The sequence below is a fragment of the Apium graveolens genome, chromosome 1, assembly GCF_009905375.1.
Source record: "Apium graveolens cultivar Ventura chromosome 1, ASM990537v1, whole genome shotgun sequence".
Taxonomy (NCBI): Eukaryota; Viridiplantae; Streptophyta; class Magnoliopsida; order Apiales; family Apiaceae; genus Apium; species Apium graveolens.
The window spans coordinates 21,032,210-21,054,358 of NC_133647.1; positions in this window are offsets into that span (position 1 = coordinate 21,032,210).

Genomic DNA, 22,149 nt, shown 5'->3' on the forward strand with positions numbered 1-22,149 from the left:
ACGTGTATGTGCCTTGTTTCTTTTCCTTTCTCTCTTTTATTTCCCCTGTGCCTACTCCCTCTCTCGGTTCTCTCCTGCTCTCTCTTCCTCTCAATCGAGTATCTCAATTTCTCTTCTTTCTCTTGATTTTCTTCTCGCCCTATCGTCTCCTGCCCCTGGTTATTGTTTTTGCTTGTTTCCCCGTTATGGCTGCCGTTTTCCCTTCTTGTTTCACTACCGTTGCCGCTGGTTTCCGACATGGTGGCGGTGGTGTGGTTGTGTTCGGTATATATATATGTATGTATATGTATATATATATGTGTGTGTGTATATGTGTGTGCATGTGTGTGTGTGTGAGTTGTGATGTGTGTGCTGCGGCGACGACCGCGTGTGGCCGTGTGGTGCCGTGTTTTTGCTCTTGTTTTCTCTGGTTTTTGGTTTGGGCTTGTTCTGTTTGCAGTTGAGCCTGTAATTTGGGCCTGGCTGTTGGATTTTTGTGTTGGGCTTTTGTTGGGCCCGTGTGTGCAGTTGGTCTGGACTGTTATAATTTTTAAATTTAAATTCCTTTTTGCTGTAAAAAATTCTTGATTAAAATTCGTGATATTAAATTATAAATTAAGCGGGGGATGAATTTTAATCGGTGAAATTTATTCGGACACCCGTATATTTTCGGGCACCAATAAGTTTTGTCGCGATGCGCGATGAATTCTTTTACGAGCGCACGGTGGACGGTGATGACCCTGTTCTGAGTCCTAAATATTTTAAATAAATAAACAACTCGTATAAATTATTTTCGGGACTATAAATTTATTTATGTGGCAGATCGAATTGATTTGTTGGGAATTGACGTCGATTGATGTTTCGACGGGTAGGTCTATAAACAAAGGAGTCGCTGTCCAATTTTTTCTAAAAATTACCTTTAACTACGAATCAAGTGTATATATCTCGTTTAATATAAATTGAACCCTGGTTTCTATGTGCACTATTCTTGCTTGTATATTATTATTATTTGAATGCATACGAGTCGGGAATTGTATTGTTGGGTAATTAGTTTAGTGAGGAAAAGTCAAGCATAATCGGTCGTTTAACCAAGGTCGTTTCGATTTCGTAGGTTCGAGTCGAAAGACCCCGTAGTTGAAGTCAAGTAGAGTCAAGCCAATGTTAGTACAAAGCTTCGCAAGGCAAGTACCCCTAAACTAATCTTTTATAGTTCAGTATATATGAATAGTGTTGATTTAAATTATGTACTGGAACAGAACGTTTTAAGTTACATACTCCCCGTATTTAATTATGTTTTATTAACGGATGTTTTGGGGAAAAAGTAACTTCTGAAAATGCCTATCTCTAGATTGTGATTAAAATTTAAAAGGATTTTTAGAATGTGTGTTGTAATCGTTAAAAAAATATAGGTGTAATTGATTTTAAAAAGTAGATAAACACGAATCAGATATTGGATGGTCAGTAGCGTAAGAGGCATGTTATTAGGTAATGGCCCAGCATGGTTGTGTAAGAGGCTAAGTCGGATGTGCGCACCGGTAGGCCGTTTAGTCCAGTATAATAGAGACCTAACTAGTCTCTGAGTTCCGGAACAATTTGTGGGGGGATAGACTGATCAACTATCCCTAGAATTCATCCACTTTTATATCTGACTTTGGTTTAATGGTTCCCGTAACAGAATAAATGGTTTATGGTCCCCGTAACGGGACAGATAATTTATGGGTCCAGAAATGAACAGTGGTTTTGGAAAGGAAATAGCATGCTAAAATTGGACTCTGGTATTTTGACACAGCACACTACAGATGATATTATTTGCAGAGCATGCTAGTTTTGATATCCAGTTTATACCTGTTTCACCTGTTGTACGTAAACTAGTTTTTATATCTGTTCCTATACTATTTTTATATATCATGTTTTGCTGGTTATTCATATAGAGGTACTGTTGTGCAATGGATTTTTCACCCTTGCAGCTTGTTTTGTACTTATTTATTGCAGATGTCTTGAAGACCAGGTCAGTATAGAGTGTCAGCCCCCTCCGGTCCCGGCTCCTCTGAGGTAGTTTGTATCAGACCCTGAGGTCTGATGAGTTGCTGTAATAAGTTAGGATGTCGGATCTTGAATAAGTTAGTGTTGTTTTGTAACCTAAATAATACTTGAACCTGCATCGACTCCTGGTTTGGGGTCGTGTGTTATAATAAAGTTTATTTAGTAGGTTATATTGTAGTTTATTATATTTTGGTGACGTCAGCCCCTGACCCCGGGGTTGAGGCCGTCACAGTTGGTATCAGAGCTATAGGTTCAAGTCACTAATTTAGGTAAAGGATTGAGTCAGAAAGGTGTAGGAAGTGTCTTAATGTGTGAGTCAGCAACTCACTTAGAGGAGCAACCCTAAGAGTCAGTCGAGGGTTCCGACGGCGTTACCCTGGCATCTATTAATACTTTAATAGGCCTTAACCTCATTGTATCTTCTTTGTATATTGATATGGATGACAGTGGCCCATAGTGATCTCTAGTTCTCCTTCTCGGGGGAATCAGTCAGATTCAGATGATTCAGACTCTGAGTGGACTTTGGATGTCTTAGCTGAGGAGACTCCCTTGCCTCCTCCACCTGTTCCTCCAGTTGCACCAGGAGGTGTGTCAGGACCTAGTGCCCGTCCTTGCTAGGTACGAAGGTCAGTGTCGGCTGTTAGAGATTTCCCTCCAGGATGTGGTCCCAGTTCCTCCACCTCGAGACCACCTCTTCCTCCATCCGTTCTTTCAGGTGCATCCTCCCCGATCCCTTACCATGTTCACCGAGCGGTGAACCAGTCTTTAATCAAAGAGCAGAGCCCAGGGTTAGCAACACAGCTTGACCAGATTCCGGTCGGGCCTTTCCAAGGCATCCCTGCCCCTTCACCAGATGTGCAGGACAGAGTGCGATCCTTGACTCAGGCTGCTGTAGAGGGAGCCCGGACCATTGACCGTTTCATTAGCTCCGAGTTTAGAGCTGTTCAGTACCAGGATCTCGTGAACTGGTTGGAATTTGAGTTAGGATCCATCGGTAGTAGTGGAAGTGGCTAGATCATAGTTGCTGCAGTGAGATACAGAGCTCAGAGTTAGTTATAGGAGTTCTGTAAATGCTTTTCCTATGTATGTTTATTATGTATTGTAGTTTGTATTAGGTAGGGCTGCTATGACAGTCAATTTTATTATGTATCTAGTATATTTTGAGTGTTGTACTGTAGTTGTTAGATGGATTTGTACTGTTGTTTTACTATCATTCTTTTATGGTATTATTGTTGTTGGTTTTATCTTATTGCACTTTTGTTATTGTTGTTATTGTTATTGTTGTATATGTTGCTGGTTTTGTTAAATTTAGTTATGCATCATGGGTGGACCCCAAATAAATAAGGAAGGGAATATTTAATTGTGACTGCATTCTCCTGATGCATAAAACTACTGCTACCCGGGGGCACAATTTTTATATAAAATCTTTTTGTCGTGTTTCAGGAGAATGCCTCCCAAGAAAAATTTCCCTTCCAATTCCTCTAGCAGGAACTCTGAAGGGGGCCCAGTCATGGATGGATTACTAGATTTGCTGCGCCAAAAGTCTAATCAGATGGCTCAGCATCAAGAACAATTCCAGCAGCAACAACAGCAATTCCTGCAACAGCAGTAACAACAACAATTTATACAATAACAACGCCAAAAAATCCAATAACAGCTGCAGCTCCAATAGCAACCCCAGCCAAGAGAGTCAAATCAGACTATTAGCTTCAAGTCTTTTCAGTCAGTTAAACCCCCAGAGTTTAAGGGCGAGGTAGATCCGGTTGCTTCTAGAATTTGGCTTAAGGAAATGGAGAAAGCCTTCACCCTTATTCAGGTCAGTGATGATTCTAAGTCGGATTATGCCAGTTACTTTCTCAAAGGTGAAGCAAGTTTTTAGTGGGAATCTATGCGTGCATTAGAAGGAGAAGGCCCTATCTCTTGGGTCAGATTTACGGAGTTGTTCATAGAAAAGTATTTTCCGGATTGCTTGAAGAGTCAGTTGGAAGTGGAGTTTTTGGAATTGAAGCAAGGAGAGAAGAGCGTGGATGAGTATGAGGCCAAGTTTATGGAGTTGGCCCGACTAGCCCCTGGATATGTGAACACTGAAATTCAGAAAGCTAGGAGATTTCAGCAAGGACTGAAGATGGAAATTCGTAGTGGAGTGGTGGCCCTAAAGCTTAAGACATATACCTCAGTAGTTCAAGCCGCCCTGGTGATTGAGAGTGATCAGAAGTTGGCCTCCAAGGAAAGGAGTGATAAGAAGAGAAAGTTTGAAGGTGGTATAGGTAATGCAGACCAGGAGGAGTCTAGTTAGAAGTTCCCAAGGAAGTTTGGCCGGAATAGGAATAAGAGATTTAGAAGGTAAGGCATGGCTCAGACGAGTTCCAGTATCACCTCAGTTTCCTCTGCCCCAGTTCAGCCAACCAGGCCAGTTGTGGATTGTAAGTCATGTGGTAAAAAGCATAGTGGTCAGTGCAGGAAGGATGTCCAGTGCTTTAAATGTGATAAAAAGGATCATTATGCGTCAAAGTGTAACACAGGAAACTTCGGATTCACCTGCTTTAAGTGTGGTAAGGTTGGGCACATCTCTAGAAACTGCAAGATGGCTACTCAAGGCAGTGTAGGAGGTAGTGAATCTCAAGGACCAGCATCTAGCACATCAAGAGCCAGAACCTTTAAGATGACCAAGAGATCTAATGCTCAGGATTCAGATGTAGTTGCAGGTACGCTTTCTCTAAATTCCGTACCTGTTAAAGTTTTATTTGACTCAGGAGCGTCTAAGTCTTTTATATCTAAAGAATGTGTAAATAATATGGATTTGATGTTGGAGGATCTAAATGAGCCCTTTTCTATAGAAGTGGCTAATCAGGATAAAGTTTCAGTAAACCAGTTTTGTCCTAGGTGTCAACTAGAAATTTGTGGGTATTTTTTTCAGTGGATTTAATACCCTTTCAGTTAAGAGAGTTTGATGTGATTCTAGGAATGGATTGGTTGTCCCAGCATAAGGCAAATATTGATTTTAAGAAAAAGAAAGTTTTGTTATATACAGAAGATAATAAAAGGATAATTTATCAAGGACAGAAGCAGGAAAAGAAATTTCTTTCGATGCTGGAAGCAAAAAAGTTATTGAAACAAGGATGTGAAGCTTACTTAGCCCATATCATGGACACTGAGAAGAAGGTACCCAGGTTGGGGGAGATCCCAGTAGTTAGTGAATTTTCAGATGTGTTTCCAGACGAGTTACCAGGATTACCACCCGATCGGGAGATTGAGTTTTCTATTGATCTAAGTCCGGGAGCAGAACCAGTTTCAAAGGCACCGTACCGTATGACCCCAGTAGAGATGAAAGAGCTAGCTAAATAACTTCAGGAACTTTTGGATAAAGGGGTAATCAGACCAAGTGTATCTCCGTGGGGCGTGCCAGTGTTATTTGTGAAAAAGAAGGACGGAAGCATGAAATTGTGTATTGACTATCGAGAATTGAATAAGTTAACCATCAAGAATAAGTTTCCCCTACCCAGGATTGATGATCTATTTGATCAACTTAAGGGAGCATGCTGCTTTTCGAAGATCGACTTAAGATCGGGCTATCATCAGTTGAAGGTCAAACCTGAAGATATACTGAAGACTGCCTTTCAAACCAGGTATAGCCTTTATGAGTTCCTAGTGATGTCATTTGGATTGACTAATGCGCCAGCAGCTTTTATGGATTTAATGAACCGGGTGTATAAGGAGTCTCTGGATAAGTTTGTTATTGTATTTATTGATGACATCCTCATCTACTCAAAGACCAAAGACGACCATGCCGAACATCTAAGGATTGCTTTACAAAGGCTGAGAGAAAAGCAACTATACGCTAAGTTCTCACAATGTGAATTTTTTTTGGAGGGAGTTCAGTTTTTAGGTCATATAGTGGGTAAGAATGGTATTAATGTAGACCCTGTAAAGATTAAAGTGGTATCCAGATGGGAGCAACTGAAGACCCCGATAGAAATTAGAAGTTTTCTTGGATTAGCAGGCTATTACCGAAGATTTGTAAAGGACATTGCCAAGATTGCAACCCCGTTGACCAAGCTGACCCGGAAGAATGAGAGATTTGTTTGGACTGAGAAATGTGAAGAAAGTTTCCAAGAGTTGAAAAAGAGGCTAGTGACAGCACCATTGTTAGCATTACCAGATGAAATAGGGAATTTCGTAATCTATAGTGATGCTTCTCTCAAAGGATTAGGTTGTGTGCTAATGTAACATGATAAGGTTATCGCGTATGCGTCTAGGTAGTTAAAACCCCATGAGCAGAAATATCCAGTTCATAATCTTGAGTTGGCAGCTATAGTATTTGCTTTGAAGTTATGGCGTCATTACTTGTACGTAGAGAAATGTGATATCTACAGGGATCATAAAAGCTTAAAGTATATATTCACCCAAAAAGATTTAAACATGAGACAAAGAAGTTGGTTGGAACTGATTAAGGACTATGATTGTTCGATTAATTATCATCCAGGTAAGGCCAATATGGTGGCTGATGCCTTAAGTAGAAAAGAGAAATTAAATATGGTTCGTATCGCGGATGAACTAGCCTGAGATTTAGAAAGGATGGAGATTGAAGTTCGAGTATCAAATGGAAGTCAGGAGCAGCTATACGAGATTACTTTCCAGCCAGCATTGATGGAAAAGATTAAAAGGTGTCAAGAAGGCATTATGGAACAGGACTTGAATACTCTGACAGGAGAAGAGTTATGTACTTAAAAGGATAGCCAAGGTTTGTTTAGGTTTTCCTCTCGTATTTGGATTCCTAATATAGCGGAATTAAAGAATGAAATATTACACGAAGCACACAACTCTAGGTTTTCTATCCACCCTGGTAGCACAAAGATGTACCAAGATTTAAAGAAGCACTTTTGGTGGCCAAGAATGAAGAAAGAGATTGCGGATTGGGTCAGTAAGTGTCACGCATGTCAGACGGTAAAAGCAGAACATCAAAGGCCCAGTGGATTGCTGCAACCTTTAGAGATTCCACAGTGGAAATGGGAAGAGATTGCAATGGATTTCATGGTGGGTTTGCCGAAGACAAGATCGGATCACGATGCCATTTGGGTAATCATTGATAGATTGACCAAGTCAGCGCATTTCCTCCCGATTAATGAAAGGTATTCTTTGGAAAAGCTAGTTAAAATATATTTGGATGAGATAGTCACCAAGCATGGGGTACCTGTGTCTATAGTATCAGATCGAGATCCAAGATTCAATTCAAGGTTCTGGACAAAATTTCAAGAATGTTTAGGAACTAAGTTAAATATAAGCACCGCTTATCATCCTCAAACTGATGGCCAAAGTGAGAGAACGATTCAGACGATCGAAGATATGTTAAGAGTATGTGCTTTGGATTTTAAGGGAAATTGGGATGATTATTTACCATTGATAGAATTTTCTTATAATAACAGCTACCATGCCAGCATTGGAATGCCACCCTACGAAGCCTTATATGGACGGAAGTGTAGATCACCTCTGTATTGGGATGAGGTAGGGGAAAAGAAAGTGTTAGGAACTGAATTAGTACAGCAGATGAAAGAGGCAGTGGTATTAATTCGGAAAAGATTGGAAGCCGCTCGGGACAGACAGAAGAAGAATGCAGATTTACATCGGAAGGACATAAACTTTGAAATAGGATCATTGGTATTACTAAAGGTTTCGCCATGGAAGGGATTGATTCGATTTGGTCAGAAAGGTAAGCTGAGTCCGAGGTATATAGGACCATTCGAAGTTTTGAAGCGAGTAGGAAAAGTTGCATATGAGATAGCTTTACCCCCGCAATGGCAGCATATTCATAATGTATTTCACGTATGCATGTTGAAGCCATATATCCCTGATTCGAATCAAGTAATTGAATGTGAACCAATCGAGCTTCAATCAGATTTGTCCTATGTGGAGCAGCCAATCCAGATATTAGATCGTAAGGAGCGTGTACTTAGGAATAAATCTATCCCTATAGTTAAAGTACTTTGGAGAAACCCTAGGGTAGAAGAGTCTAGCTAGGAGTTAGAATCAGATATGCTTGACAAATATACTCACTTGTTTAATTAGTTAAGATTCCGGGGACAGAATCTTTTTAAGGGGGGAAGGATATAATGACTCGTATATTTTTGTAATATTTAAATATATAATTATTGCGTAAATAATTAAATAAAGAATTTTGTATTAATTATGGTCCCTGTGTCTGACTTATTATTGTTTATATATGATTGTTGGATTGCGTGGTGTATTTTTATGATTAAATGTTGCACCATTTTATTTTTATTTTACTTTTAAAAAGTTATTTTATGACAATTTTAATTTTAAAAAATTATTTGGATTGTCTCTAAAATTGTTTTATGATTTAATAATTTCAATGAATATTTTTGGGATTTTATAAAATTTACAAATCAATATTCTGTTAATTATTTATTCTTGAATGATTTTCTGATTTAGTTTAATTGTAAAATCCATATTTAATTCCAGGAATCTTCAAAAATAATGAAACTCATATTTTATTAAGTTCATAATATTTTGAGAATTTTAATATTATTTTGGTTGTTTTCGGGATTAATTCTACCTGTGCCTAGTTTCGTTTAAACATGGAAAACATATATTAGTTGCATTTTAAAAATAGTTTAAAAATCTCGAATTTTTTTTTTATTTATTCCGAATATTTCGAGAATTTTGGTATAAAGTTGTAAATTTTGTTGATACGTTAAAGAGCGCAATTGGTACGTTATTGTAAGCAGGGACGAACCAAATGTTTATAAAAATTAGACCATGGACACGTGTTAAACTCTTGTTTTCACTGTGATATGTGTATGTGCCTTGTTTCTTTTCCTTTCTCTCTGTTATTTCCCATGTGCCTTCTCTATCTCTCTCTCTCTATCTCTCTCTCTCTCGATTCTCTCCTGCTCTCTTCCTCTCAATCGAGTCTCTCGACTTCTCTTCTTTCTCTTGATTTTCTTCTAGCCTTATCGCCTCCTGTCCCTGGTAATTGCTTTTGCTTGTTTCCCTGATCTGGCTGCCGTTTTCCCTTCTTGTTTCGCTGCCGTTGCAGCCGGTTTCCGGCGTGATGGCAGTGGTGTGGTTGTGTTTGGTATATATATATGTATATGTATATATATATATATATGTGTATATGTATATGCATGTGTGTGTAGTGTGTGTGTGTGTGTGAGTTGTGATATGTGTGTGTGCTGCGGTGACGGCCGCGTGTGGCCGTGTGGCGCCGTGATTTTGCTCCTGTTTTCTCCGATTATTGGTTTGGGCTGGTTCTGTTTGCATTCGGGCCTGTAATTTGGGCCTGGCTATTGGATTTTTGTGTTGGGCTTTTGTTGGGCCCGTGTGTGCAGTTGGTTTGGACTGTTATAATTTTTAATTTTTAATTCCTTTTTGCTGCAGGAAATTCTTGATTAAAATTCGTGATATTAAATTATAAATTAAGCGAGCGATAAATTTTAATCGGTGAAATTTATTCGGACACCCGTATATTTTCGGGCACCAATAAGTTTTGCCGACGTGCGCGTTGAATTCTTTTATGAGCGCACGGTGGACGATGATGACCCTGTTCTGAGTCCTACATATTTGAAATAAATAAACAACTCGTATAAATTATATCTGGGCTATAAATTTATTTATGTGGCAGTTCAAATTGATTTGTTGGGAATTGACGTCGATTGATGTTTCGACGGGTAGGTCTATAAACAGAGGAGTCGTTGTCCAAATTTTTCTAAAAATTACCTTTAATTACGAATCGAGTGTATATATCTCGTTTAATAAAAATTGAACCCTAGTTGTTATGTGCACTATTATTGCGTGTATATTATTATTATTTGAATGCATACGAGTCGGGAATTGTATTATTGGGTAATTAGTTTAGTGAGGAAAAGTCAAGCATAATCGGTCGTTTAACCTAGGTTGTTTCGATTTCGTAGGTTCGAGTCGAAGGACCCTGTAGTTGAAGTCAAGTAGAGTCAAGACAATGTTAATACAAAGCTTCGTAAAGCAAGTACCCCTGAACTAATCTTTTACAGTTCAGTATATATGAATAATGTTGATTTAAATTATATACTGGAACAGAACGTTTTAAGTTACGTATTCCCCGTATTTAATTATGTTTTATTAACAGATATTTTGGGGAAAAAGTAACTTCTGAAAATGCCTATCTCTAGATTGTGATTAAAATTAAAAAGGATTTTTAGAATGTGTGATGTAATCGTTTAAAAAGAGATAGGTGTAATTGATTTTAAAAACTGGATAAACACGAATCAGATATTGGATGGTTAGTGGCGTAAGAGGCTCGTTATTAGGTAACGGCCCAGCATGGTTGCGTAAGAGGCTAAGTCGGATGCGCGCATTAGTAGGTCGCTTAGTCCAGCATAAAAGAGACCTAGCTAGTCTCTGAGTTCCGGAACAATTCATGGTTGGATAGACTGATCAGTTGTCCCTAGAATTCATCCACTTTTATATCTGACTTTGGTTTAATGGTTCCCGTAATGAAAAAAATGATTTATGGTCCCTGTAACAGGACAGATGATTTATGGGTCCAGAAATGGACAGTGGTTTTGGAAAGGAAATAGCATGCTAAAATTGGACTCTGGTATTTTGACACAGCACACTACAGATGATATTATTTGCAGAGCATGCTAGTTTTGATATCCAGTTTATACCTGTTTCACCTGTTGTACATAAACTAGTTTTGATATATGTACCTATACTTTTTTTATATATCTTGTTTTGCTGGTTATTCATATAGAGGTACTGTTGAGCAATGGATTGCTCACCCTTGCATCTTGTTTTGTACTAATTTATTACAAATTTCCAGAAGACCAGGTCAGCGTAGAGTGTCAGCCCCCTCCGGTCTCGGCTCCTCTGAGGTAGTTTGTATCAGACCCTGAGGTCTGATGAGTTGCTGTAATAAGTTAGGATGTCGGATCTTGAATAAGTTAGTGTTGTTTTCTAACCTAAATAATATTTGAACCTGCATCGGCTCTTGGTTTGGGGTCGTGTGTTATAATAAAGTTTATTTATTAGGTTATATTGTAGTTTATTATATTTTGGTGACGTCAGCCCCTGACCCCGAGGTTGAGGCCGTCACAGGTTGGATACAATTGTATAAATATTTCTGATAAAACTGTTACAAAACTCTCTCAAGAAATACTGATGTTCTTGAGAGCTGCTAGGTGTTGAATATATTTGATAATGTCATGGCTAATATGATTTATGTTTAGTTTTCAGATCTTACTTAAACAGGATAAATCAGTACTTACTGGAAGTCAGGACTTAAGGATATCAATACTTATATTATCAGGAGATAATCATCAGAAGATGGATATCAGAACTTAAGCGCTGAAGGACGTTCAGATAAGGACAACAGCTGATTAAAGGAAAGAAGATCGAGATAAACATAAGAAGAGATATGCATGAAGAAGGAGTTCTATGAAGAATAGAATACTTGGAAGAAAAGATATCCGATTGATATATTTTAGGAAGCAGAATTATATTCCATATCAATTAGCGATTATCTTGTAACTGTGTAGTATATAAACACATACATAGGGTTTACACTTAAAGTGTTATCATATTCGAGAAGATTATTAAACATAACCCTAGCAGCTCTTGTGATATTTGTTCATCACTGAGAGGTAACAGTTCCATACTGTAACAGAGTTTATTATTTCAATAAAGTTTGTTTTCTGTTACTTGAGACATTAAAGTTCGATTTGATTGTACTTTACACTGTATTCACCCCCTCTACAGTGTGTGTGACCTAACAAGGGGTATCAGAGCCTATCTGTTAACGGACATACAGTTTAAGATCCAAACACAATCATGTCTGACACAGAAACTCCAACTAAGCCTACCAAAACTGAAGAACCTCCAAAGACACAAATTCAAAGTCGATATGAGACCATCAGAGTTCTCATACTGAGACCATCTGAATATTCCATATGGAAGGTGAGGATGACCATGTTTCTGGAAGCTACAGATCCAAGATATCTTGATAGAATCAAGGAAGGACCTCACAAACCAACCAAGCTCACTGTTGCAGTTGCAGGTGAAGCAGCAAAGACTGTACCAAAGGAGAAGAATGATTATACTGCTGAAGATATCGCATCAATTACTAAGGATGCTAAGGTACGACACTTACTGCATAGTGCCATTGATAATGTAATGTCAAACAGGGTAATTAACTGCAAGACTGCAAAGGAGATATGGGATGCTCTGGAAACAAGGTGTCAGGGAACTGATACAATTAAGAAGAACAGGAAGACAATACTCACTCAAGAGTATGAACACTTTGACTCAAAGGCTAATGAGTCATTAACTGATTTATATGATAGATTTGTCAAACTCTTGAATGATCTGTCACGGGTTAATAAGGAGTATGATCTTGAAGATTCAAACCTTAAATTCCTGTTAGCTCTTCCTGAATGTTGGGATTTGAAGGCAACAACAATAAGAGACAGCTACAGTCTTGATGAAACAACTCTTGATGAAATTTATGGAATGCTCAAGACTCATGAACTTGAGATGGAACAAAGAAGCAAGAGGAAAGGAGGAAAGTCAAGGACAGTTGCTCTTAAAGCTGAAGAAGAATCCCCCAAGGCAGCTACCTCAAGGAAAGACAATGGTAAAGCTCTTTTCACAAAGTCTGATACTGAGTCATCAAGTTCTGAAAGTGATGATGACTCAGATTCTGAAAGCTTGCCTGAGACTGATGCTGATGAGGAGATGATGAAGCTGTGTGCTCTTATGGTGAAAGGGATCACAAAGATTGCATACAGGAAGTTCAGGAAGAGAAAGAAGTTTTCTAGGAAAGGCACAAGTTCTGATAAGAAGAATTTCAGAAGATCTGAGGGCAGAGGAGGAAAGTCTGATAGAGGAGATTATACCAATGTCAAATGCTATACCTGTGGTGAGAAAGGCCACATATCTCCTGATTGCAAGAAAGTGAAGGGTAACAAAGGCAAGGCTCTTGTCATAAAGAAGAAAAGCTGGACAGACACCTCAGACTCTGAAAGTGAGGAGAACTATGCTTTGATGGCAAATGTTGATAAAGAAAGTGCTGAGAGCAGCTCTGAAGCTGCTGAAACAAAGGTACCTCAGACTACTTATGCTTTTCATACTGATGATATTAATGAGTTGAGAAGATATCTTAAAACCATATTTGTTAGTTATAGAGATCAAACTTTAACATGTGAAAGATTAACTTCTGAAAATCTTGCTTTTAAGAAAAGAAATGATTTTTTAGAAAAAGAGTTAGTTATGTTCCATCAAACTCAGAATGATAGAGATGATGCTTTTTATGTTAGGGATGAAGTGCTAAAAATGAATGAATCTCTAAAAACTGAGTTAGAAATGGAAAGAGAGATAATCAGGACTTGGACTAACTCTGACAGAACATCTCAAAATTTGCTAAGTAGTGAAAATTGGAAAGAGGGCTTAGGTTATGGAGAAGATAAGAATGATAAAGGAACTGTAGAAATTAAGCCTGTTGTTATGCCAAAGCCAAAGTTAAAACCTGTTAAGTTTGTAACTGTAAAGTCTGATAATGAGAAATCAGAAGTTAAAGAGGGATTAACTTCTAACAAACTAAAACATGAAAAGACAGCTGAAGTAAACATAGGCTTAATGACTAAGAAGCAGCTTAAGCATAAGCTGAAAGATGTTAAGAATGCAAACAAGGTAAAATCACCTAGGAAAAATAGGAATGGAAAGGAAGGTGTGAATAAAAGCAATGATTATAAGCCTGTTCCTGAAGCTCCTAGGAAAACGTGTCATAACTGTGGAAGTTCTAACCATCTGGCTTCTTTTTGCAGGAAGAATAAGAACATAAACTCCTTACCTTCAAAGTCAGGAGTTAAGAGTCAGTCTGTTAGATATAAGCCACAAAATCCTTCTTTTCATTGTGGTAGTTTATGGCATTCCATTTATACTTGTAAGGAATATCATAGCTTGTACTATGATTATTATCAAATAAAACCTTCTTTAAAGAAAGTTTCCATTGTTCCTTCTAGTGTAAATTCTGATTCAAAGTCTGATAGTGTAAATTCTGATAAGAAAAATGTTAACATAAACTCTGATGCTAAATCCGCTGCAAATGTTAACAAACTTGATAAGGCCAAAGGATCCAAGCAAGTCTGGGTCCTTAAAACTAATCATTAGTGGTCTTTGTGATTGCAGGGCAACAGGAAAAATATCCTAGTTCTGGACAGTGGATGTTCAGGACATATGACTGGAAATAAAGCCCTGCTATCGGACTTTGTGGAGAAAGCTGGCCCAAGTGTTTCTTATGGAGATGGCAATATTGGAAAAACATTGGGATATGGCAATATCAATCTTGGGAATGTCAAGAAGTAGCTCTAGTCTCAGGATTTAAACACAATCTGCTGAGTATAAGTCAAATCTGTGACAGAGGTTATCATGTTGATTTCTTTGAAGAACACTGTGAAGTTGTGAGTAAATCTAAAGGCAAAGTTGTTCTGAAAGGATACAGACGTGCTAACATTTATGAAGCTAAGCTTTCAACAAGTACTGATGGTTCTGCAATCTGTCTGATGAGTAGAGCATCAATTGAAGAAAGCTGGAATTGGCACAAGAAACTCTCTCATTTAGATTTCAACAATATAAATGAACTAGTCAAGAAAGATCTTGTGAGAGGACTGCCAAAGTCAGTATTTGCTCCTGATGGCCTTTGTGATTCTTGTCAGAAGGCCAAACAAAGAAAATCTTCATTCAAGAGCAAGACTGAATCATCAATTCTTGAGCCTTATCATCTACTACATGTTGATCTATTTGGTCCAGTGAATGTCATGTCTATTGTAAAGAAGAAATATGCCTTGGTCATAGTAGATGAGTTCACTAGATACACATGGGTGTATCTCTTGCACACAAAAAGTGAAACTGCATCTATCTTGATTGATCATGTCAAACAACTGGATAAATTGGTCAAAGACTCTGTGAAAACCATAAGGAGTGATAATGGCACTGAGTTCAAGAATTTGATAATGGAAGAGTTCTGCAAAAACCATGGAATTAAGCAGGAATTCTCTGTTCCTGGAACTCCACAGCAAAATGGAGTTGTTGAAAGAAAGAATAGAACTCTCATTGAAGCTGCACGTACAATGCTTGAAGAAGCAAAGCTTCCAACCTATTTCTGGGCTGAAGCTGTGCAGACTGCTTGTTTTACTCAAAATGCAACACTCATTAACAAGCAAAGAAAGACACCATTTGAGATGGTGAAGAAAAAGAAGCCAAATATGAAGTATTTTCATGTATTTGGATGCAAGTGTTTTGTTCTCAAGACTCATCCTGAACAACTATCCAAATTTGATCTAAAAGCTGATGAAGGAATCTTTGTTGGATATCCACTTTCCACAAAAGCCTTCAGAGTCTATAATCTGAGAACAAGAGTGGTCATGGAATCTATCAATGTCTCTTTTGATGACAAGAAAATTACCGGACTTGAAGATTTTATTGATCATGATCAGCTGAGATTTGCAAATGAAGACTCAAATTCTGATACGGAAAATCCTGACAATCTAAGTCCTGATACTGTAAACTCTGATGGATTAAACACTGATGTTATTGAAACTGTGGTAACTACGCCAAAGGAAGATGCATCTATGCAGGGAGAGCATACTCAAGATCTTACCACATCTCAAGAAGCATCAGAACATACATCTGGCTCTTCAAGTTCTGATTCGTCAAGTTCTGATAAGCTAAGTTCTGATAGTTCTGAAAATCTAAATTCTGAAGAATCCAACTCAGAGAGCATAGTTTCAGGGGGAGCATCAGAAAATGAAAATGAAGACAACATTGATCATGGGGGAGCATCCAGTTCTAGAGAAAACCTTCCATCTGCAAGGAAGTGGACTAAATCACATACACCTGATTTGATAATTGGAAATCCTGATGCAGGTGTCAGAACTAGAACAGGTACTTCAAATGAATGTCTTTACAATTCTTTTCTTTCTCAGATTGAGCCAAAGAAAGTGGAAGAAGCTCTTCAAGATGCTGATTGGGTGTAAGCAATGCAGGAAGAGTTAAATGAATTTGAAAGAAATAAAGTCTAGACCCTAGTGCCAAGACCAAAGAATAGATCTGTTGTTGGTACAAAGTGGGTATTCAGAAACAAAACTGACAGTGATGGCATAATTACAAGAAATAAGGCAAGGCTGGTTGCAAAAGGATATTCTCAACAGGAGGGAATTGATTATGATGAAACATTTGCACCAGTTGTTAGGTTAGAAGCCATAAGGATATTTTTGGCTTATGCTGCTCACAAAAAGTTTACTGTCTTTCAAATGGATGTGAAAAGTGCTTTTCTCAATGAAGAATTGGAGGAGGAAGTATATGTTGAACAACCTCCAGGATTTGTAGATTCCAAATATCCAAATTATGTCTACAGGCTAGATAAAGCACTTTATGGACTTAAGCAAGCTCCTAGAGCATGGTATGAGACTTTAGCTCAATTTCTTCTGGAAAGTGGATTTAACAGAGGAACAATAGACAAAACACTGTTCTACCTCAACCATGGAAAGGACTTACTTCTGGTCCAGATCTATGTTGATGATATCATTTTTGGATCTACAAATGACAGACTTTGCAAGAAGTTTGCCAAACTGATGTAGTCAAGGTATCAGATGAGTATGATGGGGGAACTTAGCTATTTTATGGGCCTTCAAGTCAAGCAGAATGAAGAAGGCACTTTTATTTGTCAAACTAAGTACACCAGAAACTTGCTGAAGAAATTTGGAATGCAAGATTGTTCAAGTGCATCCACTCCCATGGCCACTACAACAAAACTGGATAAGGATACTAGTAAATCAGTAGATATTACTGATTACAGAGGTATGATTGGCTCTCTACTCTATCTAACTGCTAGTAGACCTGATATCATGTATGCTACCTGTCTTTGTGCAAGATTTCAAGCAGATCCAAGAGAACCTCACTTAATAGCTGTGAAAAGAATTTTCAAGTATCTTAAAGGAACAGCTGATCTGGGATTGTGGTATCCCAGAGAATCAGATTTTAAACTAATAGGTTACTCAGATGCAGATTTTGCAGGTTGCAAAATTGACAGGAAAAGCACAAGTGGAAGCTGCCAATTTCTTGGAGGTAGATTGGTTTCTTGGTTTAGCAAGAAACAAAAGTCAATTTCCACATCAACTGCAGAAGCAGAGTATATTGCTGTAGGAAGCTGTTGTGCACATATTCTTTGGATGAAGAATCAGTTACTGGACTATGGGTTAACATATTTCAAAATCCCTATTTACTGTGATAATCAAAGTGCTATTGCTATGACAGGTAATCCAATTCAACACTCTATGATAAAGCACATCAGCATCAGGTACCACTTCATCAGGGAACATGTGGATGAAGGTACAGTGGAATTGCACTTTGTTCCAACAGATCAACAACTAGCAAATATCTTCACAAAACCATTGTGTGAAGCTACTTTTACAAGATTGGTAAATGAACTTGGAATGGTTTCAGGTTCTTTCTCTAAATTTGCTTAGTTTTGTTCTGATGCATCAGACTTTATGATCAGTATTTACAAAATTTACTCTCTTTGTGTATTATGTGCTTAATTGAAAAATGTGCTTAAGTACTGACTGTTGTCTGATATATGTTTCTAAACTCTAAAAATGATATGTCTGTTTGTGTAACTATTCAATCCTATGAGGATAATTGTGCTAGATGCTGACCTAGTAGTCTTCAATAAACAAGGGATCCCATGTTAGAAGTAATTATTTCTGTGGAAATTCATTGACACAAGCAAATTCTGATATTGAGCTTAGTTGAGTTTACTTTGTCTATCTTATTACTAAGTCACAAACTAGAATATTGCTTCTCATCTGTTGAGTTCTGATGCTAGTAAATCTGTTTGGATGTACCAAGTACTGATAAACCTCACTTATCAAAAGAAAAAGAAAAAGAATCAAGGATTAAAATTCAGGTACTCCTTTGAGATCTAGAGTACAAATGTGGAAGGAACGACCCAAGTGCATTGCTGGTATTAAGTAAATATGCATCAGAAAAGCAAAATATTTTCTTGGTGACTTTTCACACTCTATGATTACTGGAGAAATACTCTGATAATAGCATAAATTCTGATATGCAGTCGTGACTCACTTACACTGAGAAGCCACTGTAAAATGGAATTTAAAAAGATGCACAAAATTAGCACAAAATAGTTGAGGTGGACTCCAGCATGAACTCATTCAACTGTAGGTTTCAGAATAATGACAAGTTTTAATAAAGTTTTAGTTATGCCTTATTTCTAAGATGTACTGAAGTCAATCAAACTTTACTCTTTGTCTGATATTTGGCTTAATGCACACACTAAACACTCCATATGAATGATAAAAATTACTGTGGTGATCTATGTTATTTTAGATGAACAGTTATTGTGTCACACTACACAAATTCTGAGGACAAGTTCTGATTGCATGCTCTATTGATTAAGTTCTGAAGAATCTAAATCAGAATTTGTGTGAGGACTTACTAATATAGGCATTCATTTTTCGAGTTAAGAAATTATGTTCTGATGACTGTTAAGTTCTGATATAAGTCAAAGTTCTGATATTAAATTCTGATTCTTTACTTGACTTATTTGTGGATTCAATTTAAAAATAGTCTCAGTTTAAACCAGAATATGTTGAAGTGGAAGATTAACAGTCACTATATTTAGGGATAGTGGTACTCGTACATGCACAGTCAATTTTTACTTGCTATTTGTGCGCATTAAACCATGTTTTACATTTCCAATGACTGTTTTTCTTTTTCCAAGTCTGGGGAGACGAGGTAGAATTAATTCTACCTATCAGCATTAAATTTCTTTGCGTCTCCTGGCATTCTCTTGCCTATATAAACAACCACTTCACATCAGCCTTCCCATCAAATCTTTTATCACAAACTCACCTTCATAATCTTTCTATCAAAAACAACATGGTCAATTACAATATGTTTTTGAACTATGACATATTTAACATGGAGCTGAGCTGTGCCGATTGGCAGCAGGAATGGCACGTTACTGCCATTCCTGATGAGGTATGGGACTCCGTTCCCCAGGAGGTACTTACCCACCTCCTGTTCTTCTACATGGACTACCATCGCCATCTGGAGCGATTGGAGGAGGAAAGGCTGGAAGCTCTCCGCCAGCAAGAGCGAATCATACGACTCGCTATTCTGTTTGTCGAGAGTAGGAAGAAGAAATGATTTATTTTCTTCTTCCTATTTTTCTTCATCATCAGCGTTTCCCTGCTTCTTGAGCTAGGACAAAGGCTGTTGACGTTAGGTTTAGCAGCTTAGGGCAATCTTGTAAAAGTTCTGATGTAATTTCACTTTCATGAATGTATTCTCTTGATATATTAATGACATTTGTTTTTTTTTTACAAGATCTTGTCTCTGAGATATTTTGTAATGCATTGATAAATCCTGATAACTATTCATATTCCGTTGACCATATAAATTTTGTTTTAAATTAAGTTCTGATTTTCCTCTATCAGTACTTGCTCATCTGATTTATTTTGGTCATTTTCACTCGAATTTTTTTTCTTCTGAATATTGGTGTTGAAATTGAATAAGTGGGAACAATTTCAATTTTGAATTAAAACTGATTTACCTTGATTAATGGAATAACTGGGTAAGTGGAACGGTTTTTCCTTGAAAAACTGCAAGTGGGTAAGTAATGTTTACTATTTTCTCGTGCCCATTAACTATCCGTTATTACTGCATGTCTGACAGGTGTCCAACGGTTACATTTTTTTTCAAAAGTATAAGTAAGACAGAGAGAGGATTTTCTAATCTTTTATTCACTTTTATACTTTTTCTCTCTACTTGCTTTTACTCTCTTTCTTCTTCTAACGTTGGTTGTTCAAATAGACATTCTATCAAACACCTAACGGGCAGTTATAAATCTCGATTACTTTCATGGCACCTAAGGATTTAATCATTGATGGAGCTAAATTTGTTCCAAACAACTATGCTGCAATTCTTGATAATGCTGAAGCTCCGTCTGAGTTGCATTTTGTGCAAGACCTTCTTGCACACAGTGAAATCGGGTATGCATTGACCCAACCTTCAGTCTTCTCAAGCCAACAAGTTCTGACTTTTTGGAGGACTGGAAACATTGATAATGGTGGTCAAAATGGTACTCCTAGTATTGTTTTTGAAGTGGGTGATTCTCCATATGCAGTCACTCCTGGTACAATATGCAAGACTCTACATCTACCAGAAGGATGTACTTTTTCAACTCCAGAAGAATCAACTCTTCAGGAGTTAATGGCCAGTTTGGGGTATGAGCAGAGTTTGGCAAAACTTGGGCAGTTGAAACGGGCTCATATCAGGAGGGAATGGAGCTTCTTCTTCGACTGCATCACTAAAGCGTTTGGGAACAAGTGTTCAAACTTTGATGCCATCCATATAATGAGTCAGCACATCGGGTATGCTATCATTAACCAAACTTATTTTGATTTTGCAACTGCTATAATAGGTTTTATTGGGGATAGGATGACAGAGGATAGGAATGTTGTCTACTTTGCTAGATTCTGTCAACTTATATATACTTTTTGTACTGATGAACCTCGACTAGCCAATACCTCAACTCCGCCTTTTAAAGTTGTAAAACGTTACTTTAATGACCTGGTAAATGCTGACACTAAGAAATAAGTGGTTAGACCTTTACAGATTCCTCAGTCTGTAAAACAGATCTTAGTAAATGCTGATCCTGATTCCTATAGATCTGTTTATCCTGATGTCCAACCAACAACCATCTCCCAACCACTTCAACAACCATTAGAACATACCACCCATACTACTCAACCAACTCTCAGGCAATATCTCAAATCATATCTCACCACTTCACAGAAAGTTCAATCTTCATCTTCAGAACCTCCTGTGAAGCCTTCATCTTCCAAGCCAAAGATGACAAAGACTATTCCTCGAACACCTCAAAAGAGAAGGAGGATTTCTTTGAGAGATGAATCTGATAGTGAGGAACAGGTTCCTACTTCAGAACCTGTTGTATATGAAGCTGAGAAAGTGACTTCTCAGAAGGATTCTGCAATTGGGGGATCTAGGCTTCTCAAAAGGCTTAGAAGAATGACTGTTGATGAAACTCCCAAGGACTCCATACCTTCAAAGAGATACAAGAAACAGAGGGCAAAAAGGCCAGTTTCAGATGATGATGAAGCAGCAGCTGAGGAAGGAGATTAGGAATCTCTGATCTCACAAGAAAAGGCATCTGCTACAGTCACTACTTCTCCATCAACTCCAACTCAGGAAGCTGTTAATGAAAAGGCCAACACACCATCTGTGTCTCCTGTTCACAAGTCTATATCTCCTGTTAATACAGGCACAGGTGCTCATATAGATATCCAGACCTTGGTTATGCCTGAAGTCTTTTGCTTAGAAGCTCAAACAACAACTAATCCATCAACAACACCTGTTACTGATGCTGCTCAAACTCCAAAATTATCTACTACACCTTCTATGCATCTAGATGCTGATGATCAGAATATAGGTGAGCATCAGGATATGGTCATTGATCAGAACTTGGAACCAGATCAGCAATTAGAGGATGCTGAAGCCTCCATTGCTACTCACACTGTTGTTTTATCAGAAGATACTGATTCTGTAAGTTCTGATGCTGCATATGTTGGAGATACTGGTGATGCTGCTCCAAATGCAGATGCTGATGAAGCAGGTCCTTCCGGACATGCCCCTTAACAAACTGTTCTTAAATCTGAACTTGTTAAGAAGTTTGTTACAAGAGAAGCACCAGTGCCTTGGAGTGAAACTCCTGCAGGACAGGAGTGGACTAAGGAATGGAACTCAATTGCTTGTGTTCCATCTGCAAAGCATCTGGCTGAACACTTGACAAAAGCTGATGAAATGTTAAATTCTGATGATTTAAAAACACAGCTTAGAGTCACTGCATTGAGTACTAAACATTTACAAGGTCTCCATTCAACTACTCATGCAGAGCTACACAAGATTCAGGAAGAATTCATCAAACAAGAACAAGTTCAAAAGATTGATAAGAAAAAGTTCTTCCAACCTACCTTTGACAGGATTGCTTATATTCAGAAGACTCAAGAGACTCAACAAGCTTAGATTGAT